This window comes from Bos mutus, chromosome 20 (genome assembly GCF_027580195.1).
Source record: "Bos mutus isolate GX-2022 chromosome 20, NWIPB_WYAK_1.1, whole genome shotgun sequence".
In the NCBI taxonomy this organism is placed as follows: Eukaryota; Metazoa; Chordata; class Mammalia; order Artiodactyla; family Bovidae; genus Bos; species Bos mutus.
Genome location: NC_091636.1, coordinates 54,569,255 through 54,578,975, shown reverse-complemented (window position 1 = coordinate 54,578,975; position 9,721 = coordinate 54,569,255). Strand labels below are relative to the sequence as shown.

The following is a 9,721-nucleotide window of genomic DNA, read 5'->3' as shown; positions in this document are numbered from 1 at the left end:
TTAGTCATTTAGTTACATTCAGAATTGAATTCTTTGAATGAGTAGAGTGAAAAGATTCAGTAGATGGGGGGGCGTCTTGTTAGGACGAAGCGGGGATGAGGTGAAACGCTTAAAACGGTGTGAGCATGTGCGGGGTGCGGTTGGACCCAAGGCTGAGGCAGACTCCGCCTCCCTCCCGCCTCAGTGGATCAAGCCCAGATCGTCAGCGGGGGAGGTTGCCAGGGGAGATGGGAGTGCTTGATGGCGGCACGGGAGATGATGCTGTTTCCAGTTACAACGGAGGGATCATAGGCAAACACAGCCTCCACGGAAGCACTGGGACATTACTTCTCCCGTCAGCTTAGATGCCCCCAAGGAGACGGACTGCCTACTTGTACAGAAACTAGTTGAGACTAAGCCTTTTGGGGTTTTTGGAGAGGAAGAGAAACTGCAGCACAGGATTTCAATTTGGGGGAAAGTTAAATAACCTGGTAAAAGAGTGGATTCGAGAAATCGGTGAAAGCAAGAATCTGCCACAACCTGTAATTGAAAATGTTGGTGGGAAAATTTTTACATTTGGATCTTATAGATTAGGAGTATATGCAAAACGTACCGATATTGATGCATTGTGTGTTGCACCAAGCCATGTTGATCAAAGTGATTTTTCACCCCATTCTATAAGTTGAAGTTATAGGAAGAAGTAAAAGCTGTTGAAGAGGCATTTGTAACAGTTATCAAATTGTGTTTTGATGGGATAGGGACTGATATTTTGTTTGCAAGTTTAGCACTGCAGACTATTCCAGAAGACTTGGATTTAAGAGATGACAGTCTGCTTAAAAATTTAGATATAAGATATATAAGAAGTCTTCAGGGTTAAAGGGTAACCAGCGAATTTTACATCTACTACCAAACAGTGACAACTTCAGGTTAACCCTGAGAACTATCTAACTGTGGGCCACACACCACAATATCTATTCTAATATATTAGATTTCCTGGGTGGTGTTTCCTGGGCTATGCTAATAGGAAGAACTTGCCAGCTTTATACAAATGCAACAGCATGAACTCTTGTATGTAAATTTTTCGTGGTATTTTCTAAATGGGAATGGCTAAATCCAGTCCTATTGAAACAGCCTGAAGAATGCAATCTTAATTTACCTGTATGGGACCCAAGAGTTAGTGTATTATTTTTTCCCCTACAAATTTGCACTGCGCAATAAGGAGTAGAAATCATGTGCATAAACTTGAGGGAGACTTCCCATCCTGTTAGGCATGAGCAAACATGTTCATATCACATTTTTTAATCTCAACTAGAATTGTGCTCTGGTGTGAGAAGCAAAATTATGTACCCTGGAGCCACATTTAATTGTACATAGTTTATAATATCAAGGTTACTAACATTTTAATTTATTTTGCATAGAACTACCTTGTAAGTCAAAGTTGTGCAGGCATTTGTGCTTAGAAAATAATAAAATATACTAAAGATTCAGTGGATGATTTGATTCAACATTGATTTGATGAATGAATAACAATTAAGCACCTGATATGTGCCAAGACCACTTCTAGAAGACCTGCTATAGTAGTCAAAATATAGACTTTTCTTCTAAACTCATTTTGATGGACTGTCATTCTAGGTGGCAACAAATTCTGTTAACAGAATATAAAAACAAGATGAGAAATAATGGATGGTTAGAAACATATTTTATAGAGTGTTCAGGTGATGTTGGAGGAGAAAATGTATCATGAGAACAACAATGCACATGAAGGAGGAGGAAGATGAGAGATAGTGCAAAGGTTTTGGTGTTATTAATAAATGTGTGATGTGTGCAAGAGAAAACAAGAGAACCAATATGATTTAACAGAAGAAGTCAGAGAGATGGAAGAGATTGAATAGAATGATTAACTGAGAGACAGATCTTTTAAGATCTACTAAGAAATTGAAACAGTTTTGGATATTAATTGGAAGGAAATGGAAGGCCTTTGGAGAATTTTAAGCAGAAGGCTGATCTGTAGCATATGTATCTGAGGTCTCATTCCAAGTTTGTATTATACATTTTATGGCCAAGAATGTATACAGGAAAACGTTAGAAGGTCAGTGCAGTAGTTAAGGAGAGACTAAATTGGTATTGGGGCTTCCCAGGTGGCTCAGTGGTAAAGAATCTGTCTGTCAAGCAGGAGACACAAGTTTAATACCTGGGTCAGAATGATCCCAGAAGAAAATGGCAACACACTCCAGTATTCTTGCCTGGGAAATCCCATAGACAGAGAAGCCTGGCGGACCACAGTCCATGGGATTGCAAAAGAGTCAGACAGGGCTTAGCAACTAAACAACAACAAGCTGGTATGGACAAAGATTTCATTAAAATAATGGTCATTAGACTATAAAAAATGGACCTGAATAGAAGCAAAGAAACAACGGTAAGTATAGAGCTTAATAGTGGTGACTCAGAAAACTGCCGAGGTGGAAATCTCATCTTTGGTGATGCACAATTGTTGTCAAAATTTTTGCATTTTCTGTCTCATTTGTTCATGCATAAAATGGGTCCAGTATGTATATAAATATAAACCTTGTATTCAGTTCAGTTCAGTCACTCAGTCGTGTCTGACTCTTTGCGACCCCATGAATCACAGCACACCAGGCCTCCCTGTCTATCACCAACTCCCGGAGTCCACCCAAACCCGTGTCCATTGTGTCAGTGATGCCATTCAACCATCTCATCCTCTGTCGTCCCCTTCTCCTACTGCCCTCAATCTTTCCCAGAATCAGGGTCTTTTCAAATGAGTCAGCTCTTCGCGTCAGGTGGTCAAAGTATTGGAGTTTCAGCTTGAACATCAGTCCCTCCAATAAACACCAGGACTGATCTCCTTTAGGATGGACTGGTTGGATCTCCTTGAAGTCCAAGAGAATCTCAAGAGTCTTCTCCAACACCACAGTTCAAAAGCATCAAGTCTTCAGCACTCAGCTTTCTTTATAGTCCAACTCTCACATCCATACATGACTATTGGAAAAACCATAGCCTTAACTAGACGGACCTTTGTTGGCAAAGTAATGTCTCTGCTTTTCAATATGCTGTCTAGGTTGGTCATAACTTTCCTTCCAAGGAGCAAGTATCTTTTAATTTCATGGCTGCAATCACCATCTGTAGTGATTTTGGAGCCCAGAAAAATAAAGTCTGACACTGTTTCCATGGTTTCCCCATCTATTTGCCATGAAGTGATGGGACCAGATGCCATGATCTTAGATTTCTGGATGTTGAGCTTTAAGCCAATGTTCTCACTCTCCTGTTTCACTTTCTTCAAGAGGCTCTTTAGTTCTTCTTCACTTTCTGCCATAAGATATGCCTCATCTGCATATCTGAAGTTATTGTTAGTTCTCCTGGCAATCTTGATTCCAGCTTGTGCTTCTTCCAGCCCAGCGTTTCTCATGATGTACTCTGCATATAAGTTAAATAAACAGGATGACAATATACAGCCTTGACGAACTCCTTTACCTATTTGGAACCAGTCTGTTGTTCCATGTCCAGTTCTAACTGTTGATTCCTGACCTGAATATAAGTTTCTCAAGAGGCAGGTCAGGTGGTCTGGTACTCCCATATCGTTCAGAATTTTCCACAGTTTGTGGTGATACACACAGTCAAAGGCTTTGGCATAATCAATAAAGCAGAAATAAATGTTTTCCTGGAACTCTTGCTTTTTTGATGATCCAGCAGATGTTTGCAATTTGATCTCTGGTTCCTCTGCCTTTTCTAAAACCAGCTTAAACATCTAGAAGTTCACGGTTCATGTATTGCTGAAGCCTGACTTGGAGAATTTTGAGCATTACTTTACTAGTGTGTGAGATAAGTACAATCGTGCAGTAGTTTGAGCATTCTTTGGCATTGCCTTTCTTTGGGATTGGAATGAAAACTGACCTTTGCCAATCCTGTGGCCACTACTGAGTTTTCCAAATTTACTGACATATTGAGTGCAGCACCCTCACAGCATCATCTTTTAGGATTTGAAATAGCTCAACTGGAATTCCATAACCTCCACTAGCTTTGTGCATAGTGATGCTTCCTAAGGCCCACCTGATTTCACATTCCAGGATGTCTGGTTCTAGGTGAGTGTGAGTGATCACACATTCATGATTATTTGGATCATGAAGATCTTTTTTGTACAGTTCTTCTGTGTATCCTTGCCACCTCTTTTAATATCTTCTGCTTCGTTAGATTCATATCATTTCTTTCCTTTATTGAGCCCATCTTTGTATGAAATGTTCCCTTGGTATCTCTAATTTTCTTGAAGAGATCTCTAGTCTTTTCTGTTCTATTGTTTTCCTCTATTTCTTTTCATTGATCGCTGAGGAAGGTGTTCTCATCTCTACTTGCTATTCTTTGGAACTATGCATTCAAATGGGTATATCTTTCCTTTTCTCCTTGGCCTTTCACCTCTCTTCTTTTCACAGCTATTTGTAAGGTCTCCTCAGACAGCCATTTTGCCTTTTTGCATTTCTTTTTCTTGGGGATGGTCTTGCTCCCTGTCTCCTATACAATGTCATGAACCTCCATCCATGGTTCATCAGGCACTCATCTATCAGATCTAGTCCCTTAAATCTATTTCTCACTTCCACTGTATAGTCATAAGGGATTTGATTTAAGTCATACCTAAATGGTCTAGTGGTTTCCCCCACTTTCTTCAATTTACGTCTGAGTTCGGCAATAAGGAGTTCATGTTCTGAGCCACAGTCTGCTCCTGTTCTTGTTTTCTCTGACTGTATAGAGCTTCTCCATCTTTGGCTGCAAAGGATATAATCAATCTGATTTTGATGTTAACCGTCTGGTGATGTCCATGTGTAGAGTCTTCTCTTGTGTTGTTGGAAGAGGGTGTTTGCTAGGACCAGTGTGTTCTCTTGGCAGAACTCTGTTAGCCTTTGCCCTGCTTCATTCTGTACTTCAAGGCCAAATTTGCCTGTTATTCCAGGTGTTTCTTGACTTCCTACTTTTGTATTATGTTATGAAAATTAAATTATTATCCATGAGTCATGTCTGACTCTTTGCATCCCAAGGACTGTAGCCTGTCTGTTTCCTCTGTCCTTGGATTTCTCCAGGCCAGAATACTGGAATGGGTAGCCATTCCCTTCTGCGGGTGATCTGCCAACCCAGGGATCAAACCAGGTCCCCAGCATTTCAGGTGGATTCTTTACCATCTGAGTCACCAGGGAAGCTTGGTTTATGGCTATTGTATTTATTTGTATTCTTATGAGATAAAAGACTGGTTAATCAGCTAAAGGCCCTAATGATATCAAACACTGGGTGAAATGTGAGTGATTATAAAAGTGATCTTGGCAGAGGAAAGGGGTGTTAGAAAGTGGGATACTGTGTGAATTAATGACCTTGCATTGGACAGGTCTGGGATGGGAGCTTGCTCACAGAGGCAGAAGCATGGTGTAGCTACTGGTTCTAGCTACTGGCTTCTTTCTTTTCTCCCACATACAGTTTCTTGCTTCCTTTCAAGGTTAACAGCACTAGCCTGACCACATCCCTTTCCAGATACTTTAAGTACCATTATATCCCCCCACATCAGTGGTGGTAGCTGCTTTATGTGGTTACTATCTCCGGCTAATATCAATGTTCCCTTTTTGTTATTTAATCTTCAATTTTTATGTTAGCAATTCTCCATATTAAATCCTTCCTGTGAGACATTAATGCGATTTTTCTATTTCCTGACTAGGCTCTGGTTGGCATAAAAGAGCATGTTTCTGTTCTCATTTATTTATACATATTCATAGGTATCTGTGTGATTAAAGCTTATATACATGAAAGCATTTTATAATGTGGGCACATTTTGTTCAGAGCTTGTTCTTTAAATTTATATTTTTATTAAGGTTCACTAGGCATATGCTTAAATCTTGTCAGTGTCTTTGATGTATTTCTCTGCATTCTTTGACTAAGGATTAAAGGGTACTCTTTGTTGGAGGAGGGAATGGCAAACTCCAGTATACTTGCTGTGAGAACCTCATGAACTGTATAAAAGGATAAAAATATTTGATACTGAAAGATGAGTTCCCCAGGTCTAAAGGTGTCCAATATGCTACTGGGGAAGAGTGGAGGAGAACTGCAATAGCTCCAGAAAGAATGAGTGGCTGGGCAAAATCAGAAAGACACTTAGTTGTGGATGTGTCTAGTGATAAATCTGATGCTGTGAAGAACAGCATTGCATAGGAACCTGGAATGTTAGGTCCATGAATCAGGGTAAATTGTCTGTGGTCAAGCAGGAGATGGTAAGAATAAATATCAACATCTTAGGAATCAGTGAAGTAAATGGACAGAATGGGCTAATTTAATTCAGATGATCATTATATCTACTGCTATGGGCAAGAATTCCATAAAAGAAATGGAATAGCCCTCATAATCAACAAAAAAGTCCAGAATGCAGTACTTGGGTGCAACCTCAAAAATGACAGAATTATCACTGTTAGTTTCTAAGGCAAACCATTCAACATCACAGTAACTCAAGTCTATGCCCCTACCACTGATACCAAAGAAGCTGAAGTTGACAGATTCTATGAAGACCTAGAAGACCTCCTAGAACTAACACACACACACACACACACACACACACACAAAGATATTCTATTCATCATTGGGGATTCGAATACAAAAGTAGAAAGTCAAGAAATACCTTGAGTAACTGGCAAGTTTGGCCTTGGAGAACAAAATGAAGCAGGGCAAAACTAACTGAATTCTGATAAGAGAATGCACTGGTCATGACAAGTACCCTTTTTCAATAACACAAGAGATGACTTTACACATGAACATTGCCACATGGTCAATACTGAAATCAAATTGATTGCATCCTTTGTAGCCAAAGATGGAGAAGCTGTATACAGCCAGCAAAAACAAGACCTGGAGCTGATTGTGGCTCAAATCATCAGCTTCTCATTGCAAAATTCAAGCTTAAACTTAAGAAATTGGGGAAAACCACTAGGCCAGACAGGTAAGACTTAAACCAAATTCTCTATGAACATGCCGTGGAGATAACAAGTAGATTCAAGGGGTTAGAACTAGTAAACCAGGTGCCTGGAGAACTATGAACAGAGGTCCGTAATACTGTACAGAAGGCAACGAACAAAACCACCCCAAATAAAAGCAAGAATGAAAAGTGGTTATCTGAGGAAGCCTGACATATAACTAATGAAAGAAGAGACTCAAAAAGCAAAGGACAAAGGGAAAGGTGTATCCAACTAAACACATATTTCCAAAGAACAGCATGGAGAGAAAAGAAGGAGTTCTTTAATGAAAAGTGTATAAAACTAGAAGAAAACAACAGAAGAGGAAAGACTAGAGATCTTGTCAGGAAAATTGAAGATATCAAGGGAACATTTTGCCCAAAGGTGGGCATAATAAATGACAGAAACAGTAGAGATCTAGCAGACACTGGTGAGATCAAGAAGAGATGGGAAGAATACACAGAAGAACTGTACAAAAAAAGATGTTAATGAACCAGATTACTACAATAGTGTGGTCAGTCACTCAGAGCCAGATATTCTGGAGAGTGGGTCTTAGGAAGCACTGTGGTTAATAAAGCTAGTGGATGCAATGTAATTCCAGTAGAACTATTGAAAATCCTAAAGGAAAATGCCATCAAGCTTTTGCTTTCCATATGTCAGCAAATCTGGAAAACCCAGCAGTAGCCACAGGGCTAGAAAAGATCAACTCTCATCCCAATTCCAAAGAAAGGTAGTACTAAATAAGGGAGGTGGGAGGAGGGTTCAGGATGGGGAACACGTGTACACCTATGGCGGATTCATGTTGATGTGTGGCAAAACCAATACAATATTGTAATTATCTTCCAATTTAAATAAATAAATAAAAGAATATGCTAACCATTGGACAATCGTACTCATTTCCCATGCTAGTAAGGTCATGCTTAAAATCGTGCATGCTAGTCTTCCTCATAATGTGAACCAAGAAATTCCAGATGTCCAAGTTGGGTTTAGAAAAGGAAGAGGAACCAGAGATCAAATTGCCAGCATTCCCTAGATCATAGGTCTTCCCTGGTGGCTCAAAAGGTAAAGCGTCTGCCTGCAATGCGGGAGACCTGGGTTTGATCCCTGGGTTGAAAAGATACCCTGGAGAAGGAAATGGCAACACACTCCAGTACTCTTGCCTGGAAAATTCCATGGACAGAGGAGACTGGTAGTCTACAGCCCATGGGGTTGCAAAGAGTTGAACACGACTGAGCAACTTCACTTTCAGACTTTTCAGACCTGGATTATAGAGAAAGCAAGGGAATTCCAGGAAAAACATCTACCTCTATTTCATCAACAATGCCAAAGCCTTTGACTATGTGGATCATAATAAACTATGAAAAGCCCTTAAAGAGATAGAAATACCAGACCATCTTACTTGTCTCCTGATAAATCTCTATGCAGGCCAAGAAGCTACAGTTAGAACCCAATATAGAACAACTTATTGGTTCAAGATTCAGAAAGGAATGCAGCAGGGCTGTCTACTCTGACCCTGTTTATTTAACCTATATGCTGAGCACATCATGAGAAATATCAGGCTGGATGAGTTACACGCTGGAATCAAGATAGGCAGGAAGAACATCAATAACCTCAGATATGTGGTTGATACCATTTTAATGGCAGAAAGTGAAGAGGGACTAAAGATCTTCTTGATGAGGGTAAAGGAGGAGAGTGAAAGAGCCTGCTTAAAACTAAATATTAAAACAACTAAGATCATGGGATCCAGCCTCATTACTTCATGGCAAATGAAAAGGAAAAGGTGGAAGTAGTGACAGATTCCCTCTTCTTGGGCTCTAAAATACTGAAGACGGTGACTGCAGCCATGAAATCAGAAAACATTTGGTTCTTGGCAGGAAAGCTATGACAAAACTAGACAATGTGTTGAAAAGCAGAGACATTACTCTGCTGACAAAGGTCTGTATAGTCAAGGCTATGATCTTCCCAGTGGTCACATATGGTTGTTAGAGCTGGATCCTAAAGAAGGCAGAGCACCAAAGAATTGATGCCTTTGAACTGCGGTGTTGGAGATGACTCCTGAGAGTGCCTTGGACTGCAAGAAGATCAACTGGTAAACCTTAAGGGAAATCAACCCTGAATACTCATTGGAAGGATTGATGCTGAAGCTGAAATGCCAGTATTTTGGTCATTTGATGCAAATGTTGACTCATTGGTAAAGTCCCTGGTGATGGCAAAGATTGAGAGCAGAAGGAGAAGAGGGCATCAGAGGATAAGATGGCTGGAAGGCATCACTGATGCAATGGACATAACTTGGGCAAATTTTGGGAAGTGGTCAAGGACAGGGAAGGCTGGTTTGCTGCAGTCCATAGGTTTACATAGAGTTGGACATGACTGGCGACTGAACAACAATGTTCTTACTTGTCACAGCTCATTATACAGAGATGATAGACAGGGATATAATCTTAGCTTTTTTTGTATTGTATATCCCTCTTTATTCCTTTTGAAATAAATTCAGAATCAACTTCATATATTTCTTTTTATATTTTTAATACTTTAAAAAATGTGTATATAATTCAATATTAGATTTTTATATCTTCAGCATTTCTCTTGCAAAGGTGGAGACTTCCCTATTGGCCTAGGTGGTACAAAATCCACCTGAAATGAAGGGGACTTGGGTTAGATCCCTGGATTGGGAAGATACCCTGGAGTAGGGAATGGCAAACCACTTCAGTATTCTTGCCTGGAGAATTTCTTGGGCAGATAGGCCTGGTGGACTA

At 40.0% G+C, this 9,721-nt stretch overlaps 1 pseudogene; it reads left to right on the top strand.

Annotated features, from left to right (window-relative positions):
* Positions 1–258: 258 nt before the first annotated feature.
* LOC102280163 (poly(A) polymerase alpha pseudogene) lies at positions 259–1,197 on the top strand (annotated as a pseudogene).
* Positions 1,198–9,721: the final 8,524 nt, after the last annotated feature.